Raw genomic sequence first — 19,468 nt, 5'->3', positions numbered from 1 at the left:
TTAAAACGAGGCACACTTCAGCACAAGGGCTTGCTTTACTTTGCAACTATTTTATTCGCCATTCTTCAAAATGTATTTTCTTTAGTCATCCTTGTGCGTTTAAAGTATGCTTTCAGGTTACGGTAATTATAAACCAGCAGTGTCCTTTCTTTACACCAGTATACATCATATTTTCATCTACAATAAAAAATAAAAGGGTTTCCATACCTCTTCTAAGTACATTTGCACTCATGCACAGGTACATTAAAACATTTTTTTTATTTTTTATTATGATAATATGGCCATAACGTTGAAGCTGTGGTCTGTTGTTTTTTTTTCTGGCATACTCTTGCAAACAAAATAAATAAATTAATGACCATTGTGCCGGGTATCACAGTCAGACATATTGGCTTTGCCAATGCTTGTTTATATACCCACTCAATTCATTTTTAATCCTGTCAAGGGGGGCCAAGAATAATGGATGGGGTATCCACTTAGACAGATCTAATACTCTTTTCTTTCTGCAATTGGGATCCCTGTCATGAAAAGTTCTTTCAAAAAAATATATGTGCTCCACCATGAGCATTGGTCTGCGCCAGGGTGTAGAAGCGGCCCTATGATGAAACATGCCACTACTTAGTGGGTAAGGGAAATTTTAACAAACCCACAGGTTTTCCAGTTGGTTTTCATCCTTTACTGTCTTTATGTCACATATTCCCAGATCCTGACTAGGGTAAATGGGAATCTATTCATTGTTTGTCCTTCCCGTTTGGTGTGTTCTATAATGTATGGAACCCACTGGTTATAATTCCAATGGTAAGTATGTTGCCCATCCTAAGGTGATTACATGAGCAGCAATACTTCATTTGTATTTATTGATGGCAGTTTATTATAGCATACGTTTGTTGCAGGTATCATTAAATCACAACGTTACTAATTGGCTTACAAATTAGTAACAGTTTCTGATGTTGGGTAACTGTTTTACAGTACAAAATCCCATATTAACGAAGAAAATCCTGATTGTAACAATGGAATGTTAATATTGTAGGGCAGTTTACGGTTTATTCCAAGATGCTCAGAAGAAAGGAACGTCACACGTCCATTATATATAAATTTGTGATAACGAAACTATTCATCGACATTACAAAGTATATTCAGACTAGCCTTTGGGCCTAACCTCCAATTCACGTCCTTGCCTTTTTAACCTCTGTTAACCTGAGTTCCTATTACAGCTATACCAGTATACCAGGGAGATGTGTAAAATGGCATTTGACTACCAGGCATTCGAACTGTTGAAAATGTGCATTCTACACGTCAGAAATACTGTAATTGGACAGTAAGAGCTTTCACTATATTACATGAGAAGGCTCAAAATTGGCAAAAAACAGAGATATCAACTTGTGTAGATACATAAACAGTCAAGGAAATGCTGTCTACAGCAGTCATCTTGGGTGTACTGTGGATGTCAATGTAAGAACTGTAGAAAGAACTTTCGGATTTGTCATTGTCAGCAAAATCCATTAGAACAGATATCTCTATGCCTATGGACTGTGGCAGGGAGGAGGAGTAGTGGGGACTTGTAAGTGTGCATGTCAGTTTGGCCGGTCTAGAGCTGGCCAAACTGACATGCGCACTTATATTTCTCCAACCCAGCTGTGTTGCACAGCTGGGCGGAGAAAAGGCATAGGCTCCTTGTCCCTAAGCGAGCATCAAATCACCCAGCTCAGGCTAATCCCGACGCTTCTCTAATGCTTGGTAATAGCATGCGAGCAGCGTCTGGATTGGGTGGGGAGTCTGGGAGCCTGTGCTGGTTGGCCAATGGAGTGCTGGAAGCAGTGGAGCACAGCGGCGGTCAGCAGTATCAGCGGCAGGTAAGTCTTTTTTAGGTCTCGTGACCTATCAATGCGCATGCGCATTGAGAGAAGCGAGACTATAGGGCTTTAAACAAAGCTTAACTAACTGTGGCGATTTGGTGCTGTGCCCGTGGCTTTTAGGTCAATGCGCAAGCGCATTGACCTAAAATGCGCGTGCACAGCATCAAATCGCCAGCCATCTGTTCCCCAGCTTGGATCTCCTGGCTGCTCCTCCCCTAATTATCCGCACATCAAAGGCTGCTCCCGCCCCCTGCTTCACACTTCAAACGAATGCTACTGAGAGCATTTCCCGGCCGGCCGCTTTTAATTTCATTTCGCAAGCAGTTCCCCCTCCTCCCTCTCCTCCCTCTCCTGACTTTCTCCTGCCTGCCACACCAATCCAAACTGAGGCGCTGCTGCTCCAGTCCCTGTATTACTCCCACTCATCTATGATTAGGAATAAAAGACTGTCGGTTAAAAACAGTTTCAAGATAAAAATGGTTTCCCATTACTTTTGCAGAATGTTCTGCATTTCCTTAACCGCCTCCAACTCTCCGACTTTCACATGCACATACCACTTTGCTGATACTGACCGAGACATGCGCTTTATAAGCAGGAAATAGAATTCTACAGAAAACAATACTACCGAAGACCATTCGAGGGTGTGAGCTCAATGCCACCTGAAGAGTACGTACAATTATTATACTTAAAGTTCAGTCAACTACCCTTGATGCACGGACAACCTTTGAAGAAAGTGAAAAGCATGTACCCTCACCCTCACCCTCACTCACCCTCAACCCCTCACCCTCACTCACCCTCAACCCCTCACCCTCACCCTCACTCACCCTCACCCTCACCCTCACTCACCCTCAACCCCTCACCCTCAACCCCTCACCCTCACTCACCCTCACCCTCACTCACCCTCAACCCCTCACCCTCACTCACCCTCAACCCCTCACCCTCACTCACACTCACCCTCACCCTCACCCTCACTCACCCTTAACTCCTCACCCTCACTCACCCTCACCCTCACTCACCCTCACTCACCCTCACCCTCACTCACCCTCACCCACCCTCACCCTCACTCACCCTCACCCTCACTCACCCTCACCCTCACTCACCCTCACCCTCACTCACCCTCACCCTCACTCACCCTCACCCTCACTCACCCTCAACCCCTCACCCTCACTCACCCTCACTCACCCTCAACCCCTCACCCTCACTCACCCTCACCCACCCTCACCCTCACTCACCCTCAACCCCTCACCCTCACTCACCCTCAACCCCTCACCCTCACCCTCACTCACCCTCAACCCCTCACCCTCAACCCCTCACTCACCCTCACTCTCACTCACCCTCAACCCCTCACCCTCACCCTCACTCACCCTCACCCTCACTCACCCTCACCCTCACTCACCCTCAACCCCTCACCCTCACCCTCACTCACCCTCACCCTCACCCTCACTCACCCTCAACCCCTCACCCTCACTCACCCTCAACCCCTCACCCTCACTCACCCTCACCCTCACTCACCCTCAACCCCTCACCCTCAACCCCTCACCCTCACTCACCCTCACCCTCACCCTCACTCACCCTCAACCCCTCACCCTCACTCACCCTCACCCTCACTCACCCTCACCCTCACTCACCCTCAACCCCTCACCCTCACTCACCCTCACCCTCACCCTCACTCACCCTCACCCTCACTCACCCTCACCCTCACTCACCTTCACCCTCACTCACCCTCACCCTCACTCACCCTCACCCTCACTCACCCTCACCCTCACCCTCACCCTCACTCACCCTCACCCTCACTCACCCTCACCCTCACTCACCCTCACCCTCACTCACCCTCAACACCTCACCCTCACTCACCCTCAACCCCTCACCCTCACCCTCACCCTCACTCACCCTCAACCCCTCACCCACAACCCCTCACTCACCCTCACTCTCACTCACCCTCACTCACCCTCAACCCCTCACCCTCACTCACCCTCACCCTCACTCACCCTCACCCTCACTCACCCTCAACCCCTCACCCTCACTCACTCTCACCCTCACTCACCCTCAACCCCTCACCCTCACCCTCACTCACCCTCACCCTCACTCACCCTCAACCCCTCACTCACCCTCAACCCCTCACCCTCACCCTCACTCACCCTCACCCTCACCCTCACTCACCCTCACTCACCCTCACCCTCACCCTCACTCACCCTCACTCACCCTCACTCACCCTCACTCACCCTCACTCACCCTCACCCTCACTCACCCTCACCCTCACTCACCCTCACCCTCACTCACCCTCAACCCCTCACCCTCACTCACCCTCAACCCCTCACCCTCACTCACCCTCACCCACCCTCACCCTCACTCACCCTCAACCCCTCACCCTCACTCACCCTCAACCCCTCACCCTCACTCACCCTCACCCTCACTCACCCTCAACCCCTCACCCTCACTCACCCTCAACCCCTCACCCTCACTCACCCTCACCCTCACTCACCCTCACTCACCCTCAACCCCTCACCCTCACTCACCCTCACTCACCCTCACCCTCACCCTCACTCACCCTCACCCTCACTCACCCTCACCCTCACCCTCACTCACCCTCACCCTCACTCACCCTCACCCTCACTCACCCTCACCCTCACTCACCCTCACCCTCACTCACCCTCACCCTCACTCACACTCACCCTCAACCCCTCACCCTCACTCACCCTCAACCCCTCACCCTCACCCTCACCCTCACTCACCCTCAACCCCTCACCCTCAACCCCTCACTCACCCTCACTCTCACTCACCCTCACTCACCCTCAACCCCTCACCCTCACTCACCCTCACCCTCACTCACCCTCACCCTCACTCACCCTCAACCCCTCACCCTCACTCACCCTCACCCTCACTCACCCTCAACCCCTCACCCTCACCCTCACTCACCCTCACCCTCACCCTCACTCACCCTCAACCCCTCACTCACCCTCAACCCCTCACCCTCACTCACCCTCACCCTCACTCACCCTCACTCACCCTCACCCTCACTCACCCTCACTCACCCTCACTCACCCTCACTCACCCTCACTCTCACTCACCCTCACTCACCCTCAACCCCTCACCCTCACCCTCACTCACCCTCACCCTCACTCACCCTCACCCTCACTCACCCTCAACCCCTCACCCTCACTCACCCTCACCCTCACTCACCCTCAACCTCTCACCCTCACCCTCACTCACCCTCACCCTCACCCTCACTCACCCTCAACCCCTCACCCTCACTCACCCTCAACCCCTCACCCTCACCCACCCTCACCCTCACCCTCACTCACCCTCAACCCCTCACCCTCAACCCCTCACCCTCACTCACCCTCACCCTCAACCCCTCACCCTCACTCACCCTCAACCCCTCACCCTCACTCACCCTCACCCTCACTCTCACTCACCCTCACCCTCACTCACCCTCAACCCCTCACCCTCACTCACCCTCACTCACCCTCGCCCTCACTCACCCTCACCCACCCTCACTCACCCTCACTCACCCTCACTCACCCTCACCCTCACTCACCCTCACCCTCACTCACCCTCACCCTCACTCACCCTCACCCTCACCCTCACTCACCCTCAACCCCTCACCCTCACTCACCCTCACTCACCCTCACCCTCACCCTCACTCACCCTCACCCTCACTCACCCTCAACCCCTCACCCTAACTCACCCTCAACCCCTCACCCTCACCCTCACTCACCCTCAACCCCTCACCCTCAACCCCTCACTCACCCTCACTCTCACTCACCCTCACTCACCCTCAACCCCTCACCCTCACCCTCACTCACCCTCACCCTCACTCACCCTCACCCTCACTCACCCTCAACCCCTCACCCTCACTCACCCTCACCCTCACCCTCACCCTCACCCTCACTCACCCTCAACCCCTCACCCTCACTCACCCTCACCCTCACTCACCCTCAACCCCTCACCCTCACTCACCCTCAACCCCTCACCCTCACCCTCACTCACCCTCACCCTCACTCACCCTCAACCCCTCACCCTCAACCCCTCACCCTCACTCACCCTCACTCACCCTCAACCCCTCACCCTCACTCACCCTCAACCCCTCACCCTCACTCACCCTCAACCCCTCACCCTCAACCCCTCACCCTCACCCTCACTCACCCTCACAACACATATTGTGTTACAATAGGTGTCACATTTGCGAAAGATAAAACTATTGGCATTGTAAATAACAAAGCTATTAATTTCGCTATTTTCAAAACAAGCACATAAATAAAAAATGTGTCCTTTACAATACCAATAGCTCAAACTTTCCTAATGCGGAACCTATTGCATTGCTGTGCTTCTCTCCCCTGCTGCACTCTCCTGCTCTCTAGAGATGTGGCCTAACGACCAGAGCTGCCATCTAAGTCACGTAAATACAAAACATGTTGCATTCCAAATGCTATAGGTGTCACATTCGCGAAAGTTATAACTATTGGCATTGTAAATGACAAAGCCATCAATTTAGCAATTTTAAAAACCAACAAATAAATAAAATATGTCATTTACAAGACCAATAACTCCAACTTTTCTAATGCGAGACCTATTGCATTTCCAATGCTTGTTTATTATTATCCCCCCGTGCTGCTCACCACTTTTTCATGGCAGCAGCTGCTAAGGGATCATCCTAGGGCACACTTTGGGCCACCTGCCTACTCATAGTGCCACATTAAGGTAAAAGGATGACTTAGCCGAATTCAGACCAGAATTCAGGAACCTAAGACCTCTCTCCTTATCTAACATCAGAGAAGTCCTGGTGAGGTTTCTAAATGGAAAACCAGTTTCATGGGATCACTTTAGATACAGACTTCTGACTTGGAGTGCACCACCTGTGGCACAACCAGTTTTCGGTTTACTCCAGCCTCAACATTCTGTGATGACCTCACAGACTTTCTGCAGCTTCTGGATGGGTCTAGAATGTTCCACCGAGTAAAAGTACACCCACCATTCCCAGTCCAAATATAAACACCCATTCAATTCAAACCAAGAAACTGGCCTGAATGCACGAAAGCCCCATTCTACTCCTACCAAGCACCTCCATGGCAGAGATAACTGGAGTGCGAGCCTTCTTGATGCTACACGTGGGTTCTGTGCCTGCATTATTTGAGGGAGCCATCGATACAATTATAGATTTACTTTGTCGATAGGTCTGCTTGGCCTTCGGTTAAGAATATGTGGGTGTACGTACTGGTTTGTGCAAAGGCCAGATAGGAGGGCCTATACCAGGTTGCTGTGGAGAGGTCTGAGAAAGAATTGAGGGATTATGAGGGGTGATGGGTGGACCTTAGAGTGACAGCAATGAGGGAGATGGCAGTGAGTTAAGCTGCAGTGTTTTGTATGGCCTGATGTTTTTTTGTAAATACTTTAATCCGTGTTAACATTGATCAGAGGGGTGGCGGGACCTTTTCTGTATGTTGGATTGAAGGTCTGTAGAATACTCTCCGTTGGAAAAAAAAATTCTGTTTTAAATATAAAATAATTATGTACTTAACAACCAATACTGAACTGTAGATACAAACACTGATAACAACTAGTCATAAATATAAAAGTCTGGCAACAGTGGTGCACAGTACAATCCCACTGTCTGCGGTGAATACATTGAAAAGTAATTAGCTCTACGTTGCCAAGAGCTTTAGGTGCATATGTTCCCATTGGGTTGACTAGTATCTTTGAGGATTAATGTTACACAATCGAACAGGACCAGCATGGGTGTTGGGTATTTACTTACCCTTGAAAATGATTTATATTCTGACTGAGGAGTGTTGTAGAATCATGTCTGTCCCTACAGCAGCATTGGACTAAAATATGTGCTTACATTAAATTAATTGTCTGTGATTCAGCCCCAAGCAAAGAGTGCTTTGTTGACAATCAAACTTTGACCAACTGTCTCAGAAGTGGAAATAGGGCCGCTTGCGCAGCGGTTCCCAAGGAGTAGTGGATCATCATGACACTGGGAAGTAACGTATGTCCCCACTCTGCTGGAAGACACTGGATGGAACTAGCTAAGGTTAGGAGTCAAAATTAGATCCTTAATGGCAGCTTTGACCGGTCTTTTCACCTGCATGGATTCCAAAGTTCTTATTGCTATTGTAGTTCATCCTGGATGTGTTAAGGACATTGGGTTGGATTATAAAAGGCCAATCCAGTGAAACATAGGCTTAAAACAGAATAAATTGGACTCTGGATATTTTCCGCTGCATCTTGCTGTACCGAGAACATTTGTGTAGATCTGTGCTTCTGAGGTTTCCTTGCATGATTTTCGCATACTCTGTTTGACTTTCAGATTTCCGATGACTTTTTTTTTCTGGTTTTATTTAGATGATAGATTTCTATATATCTATTGCGTTTTTTATGCCATAGGTTTAAAGATTCAATAATTGAACCAGTCGGTTACGTAGAACTTTATCTTATTGTGGCTTTAGAGTTGTCTGGCTTCAGTGTAATGGTTGATGTGTCCATAATATGATCATACAAAAATCCCCACTAAAGCATATGGTGTCCCTCTAGTGAATAACATGAAATGTACTACACCCTCAAAATAAGGAATCAAACACAATTAGAGAATGCAGATTACGTAAATGCTGTCATATATCAGTGTCACTATAAAGCATCAGCGCCTCCATTTTTCTCAGTGAGTACATAATTTAGCATTGTAGCCTGTAACCAAGGGCTATCACAGTTGTTAAAGGCCCTCTCCAGAGTTACAGACCTGAGTAATGTATGTTAGAGAATATACTGGGAGATCCATAAATGGAGACCTATCTCTGGTGGATGCATTCTTTCAATACAAGGTTTTGTTGGTGCACTGGCACTGGTATCCTTTGTGTTCTCCACTTTGTGGCTGTGGACTCAGAGTCAGCATGCACAGGACTGGGGCATTGTCCAGTGCTCTAACAATGCGCTGCGTAATATTCCTGAACAGCGTCCACCCACTGGAGTGTTCTCTTCTGTGTTACTTAGCAATAGGAAAATTGCCTGCTGCAGCTCGACGTCACATGGCACCTGACACAGTGATCACACAGGGATGCTTCTCCACTCAGCCACACTATATGATGATGTGATCTGTTTGTGTCTGGGAGGGTTCGAAGAACCTTCACCTGTGCATTATGAGACTGTTAATTACATGCCTGGCTTTTGCTGTTCAACAAACAGCAGTCAGTACAGGACCCATTATTTGCAGGAATTATGTCATACCTGTGAATTATTTTATATATGATACTGAAAAGAAGTGGTTCTTATGAATTATGGAATTGAGATAGTGGTAAACCTAAAGGTGGTGTTTACATGCAACATAAAAAATACACAGCGGTGAAGTTAATATTTATTATGAGTCACTAGAGCCATCTTGGCCTGCTGCAGACATGCACAAAACAATCGGCCTTTGTCCTTGTGGTTTATAATTTTGCCACAAGAACCCTCAAAGACACTGAGGAACCATAACGCACGGTAACTATTGTGAGTCTCCCATAACGCACAGTAACTATTCTCAGAATCCTCTCTCGTTATTCAACTCTGTAGGGGTTTTTGAAATACATTGTACCTAGAAGGGCTGCCAAACAAATTTACTTATGAGGTTTTGAATCTCTAATGGTCTTTTTCTCCCTCTCTCTCTGTCCTTTCTGTTTCTATCTCTCATCTCACCCCGTTGCTTTCCATACCTTGCTTTTACCTCTTTCTCTCCCCTTTACCATTTTCTCCTACATCCTTTCTATCTCTGGCTCTTCCTCACTCTCTCTCCATTTCCTTTTCTCTTTCTTACTCTTGAGCACTTTTTCTTTTGCGTGCTTTCTTTCCCTGAGTTTACCTCTTTATTTATTTATTCCTTTCTTGTCATTCCCAAATATTGGGACCTTAACATTTTCTCCTAAAATTATATACTAACCAATGTTCTGTGGAGCCTTAACATTTCCTGAAATAACTTCATTTAAAGGAGTTTTATGGTTCTGGTCCAAAATTTAAGAACCACTGAAACTCCCCGAGCCTAAGCACATGACATTGCAGATATATCGCGAATGACATCATCGATGACGTTACTGGTAAGATCATGTGTGACATCACTCAGAGCATCATTCGTGTAAATTTCACTGATGGCAGCGTATTTAAAAGAAACGCTAGTGTCCTCACAGATAGTCTAAAGGCTGCGATTACATGTACAACCACTTGGGGCCCTAGTACGTGAAGGGCGCACTGTCCCTGTTTGTGCCCGGGGCACCTTAAAACAGTTGCACAGGGAGCAAACAGGGAAGGTGTGCCCTATTACATGGAATGAGCTGCCCCCACTGGGCTTGGGGTCAGCGCATTTAGGTGAAAAACGCAGCGGCTGCTTTAAAGCCGCTCTGTGTTTTCACAGTGGAGGCGGCAACCCACCTGCACTTTTAAAGGGGATTAGCGATCCCCGTTCAGGCAGGTGCAGTCAGTGACTGCCCCCGCCTGCAAGGGGATGTCTTGGGGGTCCATAGGACCCCATTTGCTCACTCCAGAGGGCTGCTCTTAGGGGGCACACTGACTGTGCCACCTTTTAGGTGGTGCACTGTCAGTTCACTGAGAGCTTCTTTGCCTCTGCGCCCGTGTCTGTATTATGGGGTGGGCACGAAGGCAAAGGGATACCTTCATGTGCATGGGGCTCGCCCCCATGCAAATGAGGGAACGTCCCCTGAAGATAGCGCTGGTGCATTATACACGCAAAAGCTATTGGTATTACAGAAGGGGACGCACAATCGACTGTGGCCCCTTCTGTAATACCAAAGTGCCCCAGGGGCGCGCAAAGCAGGCACAGACACCCTATGTGCCCCCGGGGAACCTTCTGTAATACGGCCCCAGATGTCCTCACAGAGAGCGCCGAGGGTGATGATTGGAGACCGTTTCCCTGAGAGTTCACAGATACTTATCCGACTTTACGTGAAGACTGGAGCGCGAGAACAGTGGTTGAACTGGCGACTATTAACATACGCTAATGACTCTATCCGCATTGACTGATGTATTGATCTATTGTTAGTGACAGCTCAGCTGACTGTCTGACCGACCTGACCAATGGCGCCTGCATATGAGCTGCCACAAACCCTGACGCAGTCATTCTAGGCTCTCTTTCACCACGAAGACCAAATCCAGTAGGACAGCCTTGCAAAGTGGGTGCTGAGCTGTGTGAGGGAGCACAGGACCTGAAATCAGGCTGACGAGGTATGTACTTGAGGAGCTCAAAGACATTCCTGTCAGGACATTCAAGGAGAGGCCTGAGAGAGATGTGTGAGTGTGAAAGGGGCAGAGGCCTAGTATTCAATGGGCTTTCTTTCAAAACGTTTAAGACTAATGAAATAAAACACAACAAGAACAAGTTTATGTAGATTGTTCTTTTTTGTTTAGTAATTATACTGACATACAATGATGCAAAAAAGGAAATGGGGAACCCTGGGTAGTTCACTACCTTTAGATGGAGAGCTCTCATATCCTCTCCATATGTCTAATGTTTTTGTGTGTTTTGGATTTTTTTAAATTGTGAAATTGCTCATATTTGTTGTCTGACGTGTAGTGAAGTGTTTCTTAGTTCTTTGTGAGCCTTTTTGTGGATCTGATTTCCGTTCTGTTACTGCTTTGTTACATACTGGTACTGCATGTATTTTACACCCTCTTGCATATACCAGATTCTGGTGAGTGTTGGTCTTATCTGAGGTTTTCTCTCCCAGTATGAAAGGTGCATCTCTGACCTTCGTGTTCTTATCTGCCACTATTTTCTTTGCGGCCACGTTATGTTGGTCTATTTACTTACCTGTAATGTTCATTGCTCTGTGCTATATGCTTGTTTTGTTTATCTGAGGCACAGCTCAAACCATTCATATACTTTTTTTCATCCCTTTTATGACTTTAGAAGGCACTTGATACTGCTTCTAACGGGGGACAGATTCAGACTGATAGTTTTGACAGAGGGCTGTGCATGTTTCTATTATACTTTTTATAGTTCTTGCTCTTAAGCAACACCCAATGTCTTGTTGCTCAGTGAAAATCGGCTAAAATTATAATGCCTGCTTAATAGTCATTTATATTTTTTATTAAGCATAGAGAGAGGAGTAAACTCTCCAAAATGTAGGGCTATTCTTTTCCATTAGTCAGACACCTCCAATCTCCCGCTATTCTTTGTATTTTACTAATGTTTGATGACTGGCATGGAAAGAGGATACAGTCAGTGTCTGTTTTAGGAGTAGGGTGCACTGTTGAAACGTGCTTTAATAGTCTGGATTAGTGTTTCCCATGTTATGGGTCGGAACCCACGAGCTGATTTTTGGTGGGTACTGCAAGTCCTAGTCTGTATGCAAGTAATATTTAAAATGATAAGCCCTGCTTTTGCACCAGTGGAAAGGTGCTGAAAAATATTCCTAAATCCCTATATCCCAATGCCACTAAGTCCAGTTTTAAAGCAAACCAGTCTCTGAGTAAACCTTCCAGTATTTTATGCTGCTGTTTTCTTACTTCACAAAGCCATTTGAACGGAGAATGTGTTGACTATATGTGAGCATACACAGCCACACCACTTGTGTATGACACTCACACATAAATTGAGAAATATAGGTGTGGCCTAACGGCTAGAGCCGCTGACTTTGCATCTGGGGAACCAGGTTTGTGTCCTGGCATTGACACACCATCCTTTGATTCTGGGCAAATCACTTAATCTGCTGTGCTTACAATAACATTAATCTGACCTTGTGCAATGTAATCTGGTGCTCATGTAAAACGTATATATATGTTTTATTTTTGGAAAAATGCACCACTGGGCCTTGTTTTAACACTAAAAAGTATATGAGGCTTTACCCCACACTCAGCAGCAGAACGAGTTTCTCAAATTTATTAAAATCACTTGTAGCAACACCAAGATTTTTCAGAAGCTTTGTGATTATAGTAAATGAATGCCACAGGGCAGCTAGCAGCACCCCACCCTGAAAAGGGTTCCAGCTCTAGGTTCCAGTGCAGTTCACCATCTTTAATATCCAGATTGATATATTGGCCACAGCGTGATATCAAAGGGTTTGGTCAAGTTTGTGACGTTTAAATAAAAGTGCTGTTATTATTTCATTAAAAGATAACCCTGCCTTATGTCTATCAGAGGTGATGGGTTGTGAAAGATTGTCGTTCTAACAATTGGGGTGTGTTCTGAAAAGGCTGGGAAGCACTGGTCTGGATTTGTAATAGCAATTGTATCAGTCAGTAGTGTACTTTATAAACTAGGCTTGTGTCCTTAGGTAGCACGATTGCCGATAATTTTTATGGTTAATTTATTATTCTGTTTGATTACGCCTAATTATTTGACTCCATTTGATTTCTTTCTCATTGTTGTGTATCACTCTTAGTATTGTGCATTTCAATCAATGCTTTGCTAACATACAAACACTGATTTATTTAAGGAATGTGTTAATTTTATGGAGGAAGTTAATGCTGCATCATTGTCTATAATTGGGTCTAGATGCTTTGAAAGTGCTCTAGTGAGTAATTAGCTCCCTTTGCTCTTTTTCAATTAGTGGTGTAAATGAATTAGCTCCTCTAACAAGGTCTGTGACAGGGAATTCTATAATTGTGTTGTTTGTTAAATTGCACTCTACATATTATCTAGCGAGAAGGGGTGTTAGTGAACTTTAAAGTTCTCAAAAACTAGAGTTCATTCTTTTTTTTAGACCCTGATAAGGTAAGCTAATCTTAGATTGTGTTTTCATGGTTATAATTGTTAATATCGATCATCAGCCACAAATGTAAATATTTTGCTAACCATGTCTGTGGTTAATTATTTCCTAGAAGGAATTTCAGTGTAAGATGTAGGTAACAGACCTTGTACAGGTGTGGGGAATTTAGTTCCTTAAGATTAAGTACTTGCACAAGATCATCACACATAAACTCATAATTCTGAAACAAATTTCTGAGCACAGCAGTTGCTGTAATAAGGCTGCGATGACATGGTGTGGGGAAAGTTGGGTTAAAAACTATTTTCTTGCTACACTTACAGTGGTGGCTGGTGTATTGAAGCTTTGAGGCTGTGCCCTTCTGAACTACAAGTTCCTTTGACACTTGTTTTAAAGTGCAGGGTATTAGAGCCTGATTGTCTGCTTTAAGGTTTGACTGAGGGTTAAGCAGCCACATACTGACTGGCCAATCCTGCGCATGCGTGCACATACAGAGAAGTGACACCATTACCCAAAGCATACTTTTTTACAGCCCTTTATTTCCAACAAAGAGAGGTTTTGCTGTAGTGGAGTAAGGTGTCAATGTAGTGAGGCCTATCCGGGAGCTGCTTGTTGAAGCTCAGCGTGATTCATCACAAGTGATCAACCCTTTTAATTTTCTGTAGATTAGAGTCTTCTAGTCCACAGACTGTGTGCAATGTTTACTACAGTAGTGATGGGGGTGGTAGTAGTGAAATGTATTGTATTATTCAATAGATTGCAATAATAAACGAACTATCACAATCGGCGCGAATATCAAGCAATGGTTTAAAAACACTGGACAAGCATATGTTAAGATTTATGATTAAAAAAAGTTGCAAAACTCAGGAGACTAACACTTTAAAACGTTGTCTAAAATATAAATTAGCCTTATAATTGCCCTATTAGCTCTGACACTAAAGCAATATTTCTAAGAGCCTCAACAATCGATCAGGCGTAAGTACACTTTTCTTAAATACTAAAGTTTGGGGTTAATGCATACAATGCGCAAAGGGCGTCAGTTTTAAGTCTGCCGGATCGACAAGCAGTTGTTCCTTTGAGCGCTGGATTCCATTTCCCTTCAATTTCATACATAGGAATATCAAATAATCTAAATCTTAGGAATTTTATTTTAACGTAGCCAGTCAGATTTGACAGTAAATATCCTTGGCTCTGTGAGGTGAGGGTCTCAGAAACTAAGTCTGCATGTCTGTTTTGGTGGGACTGGGTCGCGTCATCGTCCCTCTGTCTGCTGGTTAGAATCCCTCGGAGTCGACTTTTTCGAGCTGATCGGTTTAACTTTGCCAGCGACTCTAGATCAGGTAAATTATATGTTTCTTGAGCTATTTTTGAAGATATAACGTTCAGTTCCATATCTTTATATGATATTTTTTTAAGTTTCTGACGAAATAAGGATTTTAAAGTTGATGGAACCAATTCAAACTGCTTCTGTAGAGAAGTGACGTTAAAGAGTTTAAATTCAGTTCGAGCCTGATGAAACAGTGTGGAGTGGCTGTGTGGAGATGCAAAGGATTACGTACACACTGCATATAAGTTTTATTGAGACCGGCTATAAGCTAGTTTTTTAACGCAAGTAATGCATAAAGTAAGAATGGAATAAGTTTCATTTTCAGTGCTTGCAATGAGGGTTTGATTGCTCTGCCACCGAACAGGTTGCAAAATATTTTAATAGATTTTGTGATTGTAGCTGACTTAAGCTTTCTTGTGGATAGGCGGTTAGTCCATGATAGCTTACTGTTTACTGTAGCTCCAAGGTAGTTGTATTGGTTGACTCTTTCGGTCGAGACATCTCCTAAAACCCACAATATGAACTTAGTTTTCTTTCCAAAGATCATAATTTAGTTTTTTGACAGGTTGGCAATTAGTCCATTCTCCGAATTCAATTCATTTAGACACTTTAATAAGTATTGTAGGCCTTTTGGGGCTTGCGACAATATCACCAGGTCGTCGGCATAGGCCAGATGTGAAATTCACATGCCTCCCAGCTTGGATGGAATGTCAAGGTCTGATTCAGAAGACTCAATCAGATCAGCGATGTACGAAGAGAATAATAAGGGTGCCAGAATGCAACCTTGTTTGGGGCCATTCTCAGTGCGGAATTTGGCCGACAAAACGATGTCGATGTATAACCTCACCTGCAGCCATGTATCAGTATATAGTTCGATGAAGAAGTGCAATAAGGAAGGGTCAATTCCTCAAATCTCGAGCTTTGCCCATAGTCTCTGCTGCCTCACTTGTTTACTAGAGTACAGAATGCAGATAGTGTCTACATTTGCCATCCTACAAACAATTGGTGATTGGGAAACTTTTCATCAAAACCAGCTGGGCATTATCTGGGCAAATAATTTTCCCCGTAGGTGCAACTTCCTCTGAAATTGTTCTTACCCAGCAGCTGCAAAGCCCTAGTGATTGACTGCACACACGTAGGAGCTCTGTACCAGGTAAGTCTTTCGAAGTCTCTGTAGGGCTCTGGGATCTCAAAAGTAGCTTGCTTTCAATAGATTTCCCGAATAAACCTCTTTTAATTGACTAGGAAGATACTGAAATCTGTGGGCATAGAGATGGATCCCTGATGGGGACAAATCAACTTGTATTTGCCTGAATTTAGCAGACAATTTAATTTGATATCAGTAATATCTGTTATTTATAGCACTTAGAAATGGTGAAACTGGTATGAAGTGCTGTACAAAGGTATCCTGCATACCTGGCCCCGTGATGATAAAGAACACTCCTGAACCCATGTTTTTACTTTCCTGCTACCATGTTGCATTTCTGTTCATAATGCACTGCATCATTGCAAGTACAGAATGCCTAAAAGGATAAACACAGAACTATTGGAATATTTAATGAGTAGCCCTTCAGAATTGCTTTTGATAGCTTTTTTATGCAATTCGTTGGGAAATGTCTTGTGGAAAGCACCCCACTGCCTTCCAGTTTTTAAAACAAAAAAAGAATTCCTGGTGCACAGCCACTTTATGAATCCCCCTTCCCCCTTTAGAAGTGCTGGTAGTTGTTTCTGCCTCACCACTTTAGAATTTCACCAGCCACCACTGCCTAGAGAACAGAACAGATCAAGCACCAAAAGGCAGCATGGTTTTAGGCCCAGATGCTATGAAAAGGTCAAATGTCACCAAAGGTGTACCTTAAAGTAAAGTAGAGGGATGAGGGTATGCCAGAGAAGTTTCTGCTCCAGTAGGGGTCGCTCTGCAGGCCATTTCTAATGAAAGAGCCGAGGGCCTCGTTGGGGGGCAGGATACAGGGTGGCGTAGGAGCTTCAGTTGAAATAATTTTTTCCTGCAGAAAGGTCGCGAATATTTAAAGCAGAAATCCTAGAGTAAAAAACAGCAAATGTATTCTCAAAGAGAGAATTGGGCTGATTCACAGATTATAAAAGAAATGTATAACATGCATAATGTATACATTTGCGCATTTGCAAGCACATAATTTTTGCTGTTAGACTAATCAGCATACATTTCTATTCAACTCTTCAATAATGTATGCTCTGCTTTGCATGCTGATGAAAATAAATGTTTGGCATTTGTGCCAATTTCCCTAAACAAAGACATGCATAATGCATGTAATGTGTAATTCACATTTGTGTACAGTTGGAAAAGGAGACCAACTGCAATATTTGATTTTTGTTTTCTTTAATTAGAAATTACTAAGCCACGTACATTCTGGCCTTTCCTATGCACATGTTGTGCTTAACTAGTTTGGTGCACGTGAGGACCACTTACTTACACTAGGTGTATTCTGGTGCAAGTTAGTCACTCTGAAATATGTACCAAATGCATTTTAAGCATTTTTATTCCCTTGTAATTATTTTGAGGGCGTGGCCCTATTTTCCATTGTATGTCCTTGATCACTTCGGTGAAACTCACCTGTTTACCTCTGTGCACCAGAAGACACATACCTTTGTAAATGATACAGACTATGACTTATACATGATACATCGGTTGTATACATTGCAGCCATGTGACATACTTTAGCATGCTTTACACTCTGTATCTAAGACATATTTGACTTTGTAAATAATGCATATTTTATATATGTATAACTTTTGTCCCTGCAAGTATCTTTTTAAATCACTCCCTTAGGACAAGAGTAGGGCTTGTGCGTAAAGAGCAGTCAACATCTTGGCAGAAGGAAATGTACTGCATATCACCATGTTTCTGTATCTACTGGCAAGTTATATGTTCTGGTGTCCAAATTCCACTTGAATATATCCGCCAGCGAGGGGTCTGGCCTGTCCACCTGCCTGGGCCTGATGGCATTTGTAAGAAAGAAGGTGGTCTTTTCCAGTGCAAAATTGCATCCATCCTAGCATATAGGACAGTGGATAAACAATTACACCAGAGCCATGGTCGCTGTAATACTTCATTGCAAAGCTTTAGATGCAGCCACTGAAGTTTCACTCTGATGATGTGTATGCTCACTAATTCATAGGCCTGGGTGGGCTGATGCATTTTCTTTGCTCACACGCCTTTGTACACAACTTGAACTGTGGCATCCTTCTGAATGAGATGCACCACACTGCGCCTAGTAAAAATGCTCATTCTAGGAATCTTCTGCTATAATCAATGGTGCTATAGTCACTGTCGGAGTCAACTGGACTTGAGCGGCAATGTGAGTTCAGCAGGAGACCAGGGCGGCTCTAGGCTCATGGTGGCCCTGGGCAGGGAGCGTAGGTAGGGGGCCCCGGAGGAGGGAGTCCGGGCGGGATGGAGAAATGCAGGTGCGGAGGCCAGTGAAGAGATGGGGGGGTCAGAGGTTTAGAGTTGGAACAGTGCCAGAGGCCGCCAAATCCCTGTCAGGGGCTGCCATGCAAATATGTATCCATCCTCAGAGGATTATTATATTAAGGATATATATTGGCTTGGTGGCCCCTGGGGTTTGGTGGCCCTGTGCAGGTGCACAGCTTGCACATGCCTAAGGCCGCCTCTGGGAGACGCATTTCTCAAACTGGGCTAAGAGCTGTGGACTAAGTATCTGAATACTTACAGCAGTCTACATTAACCCTTTCACCCAATAACATACATGTATTAGCAGCAGAGGCCAACTATTACTTCAATGATATCAAAACTGAGACAACGTTCGCATCGAAACTCTTGCACCATCCGAATTGTGTTCATCGATTCACCACCAAACCACAATCCACTATTTTATTCTGTAATTCCAATCATTTCTTCTACAAATGTAAAAGTCTGTTTTAACTTCAGTTCTAATTATACCTGGTTGGTTGATTCATCAAGTAATACATCTATAAAAGAAGTAAGTGGAGCTGCAGAATTAAGTTTCAAGATAGGTTATCAATAAAGTGTATTGGTGGAGAAAATCTTCATTCTGCACAACCATAAATGTAAATGTTGCATCTATTAGAGTGAGAGAGGAAGTAGGGCAGGGCATATAACAGAGGGAATAATGTTACCAATAAGCATATGTTTGTTGGGGAAAGCGCTAGAAAGACAACATAGGTGTGGGTGCCCTGCAGGTAGTCCCTGAAAAGCACAAATATAACGTTTTTAGACCTAGAGAAGCAACCAGAGTTGGGAGTTGCTGATGAGAGATTATTGTACATGCACTAGATTCACATTCGTTGCTTGCGAATCATCTCACTTCATAAGGACTGGGATGAGGAAGAGCCATATCAAAGCAATGTTTTCATGCCTTACTCCAACAAGCAGAGAAGCAGCCAGTAGGCTTGGCTTTCTTCAACCTTTGTGTGATTTCAGGATTGTGTAAGGATGGTTGCTGCAAAGAACATTATCGTTAAATAAGTTATGTAGCTCAGAAGTAATTTGATCACACGTCTTGTAATATTTCTACTCAAGGTCACTTTATAGTTCGTGTGGTGATGATTATGACTGACTTTGATATTCATGTCCTTTA

General features: G+C 45.0%; 1 protein-coding gene across 2 annotated transcripts in view; it reads left to right on the top strand.

The window, feature by feature from the left end:
• MYO1E (myosin IE) overlaps positions 1–19,468 on the top strand; it is a 616,637-nt gene that overhangs the window by 177,648 nt on the left and 419,521 nt on the right. The window lies entirely within an intron of this gene.

This window comes from Lissotriton helveticus, chromosome 3_2, assembly GCF_964261635.1.
Source record: "Lissotriton helveticus chromosome 3_2, aLisHel1.1, whole genome shotgun sequence".
In the NCBI taxonomy this organism is placed as follows: domain Eukaryota; kingdom Metazoa; phylum Chordata; class Amphibia; order Caudata; family Salamandridae; genus Lissotriton; species Lissotriton helveticus.
The sequence above is the reverse complement of the archived record's forward strand: the minus strand, read 5'-3'. Positions and strand labels throughout refer to the sequence as shown.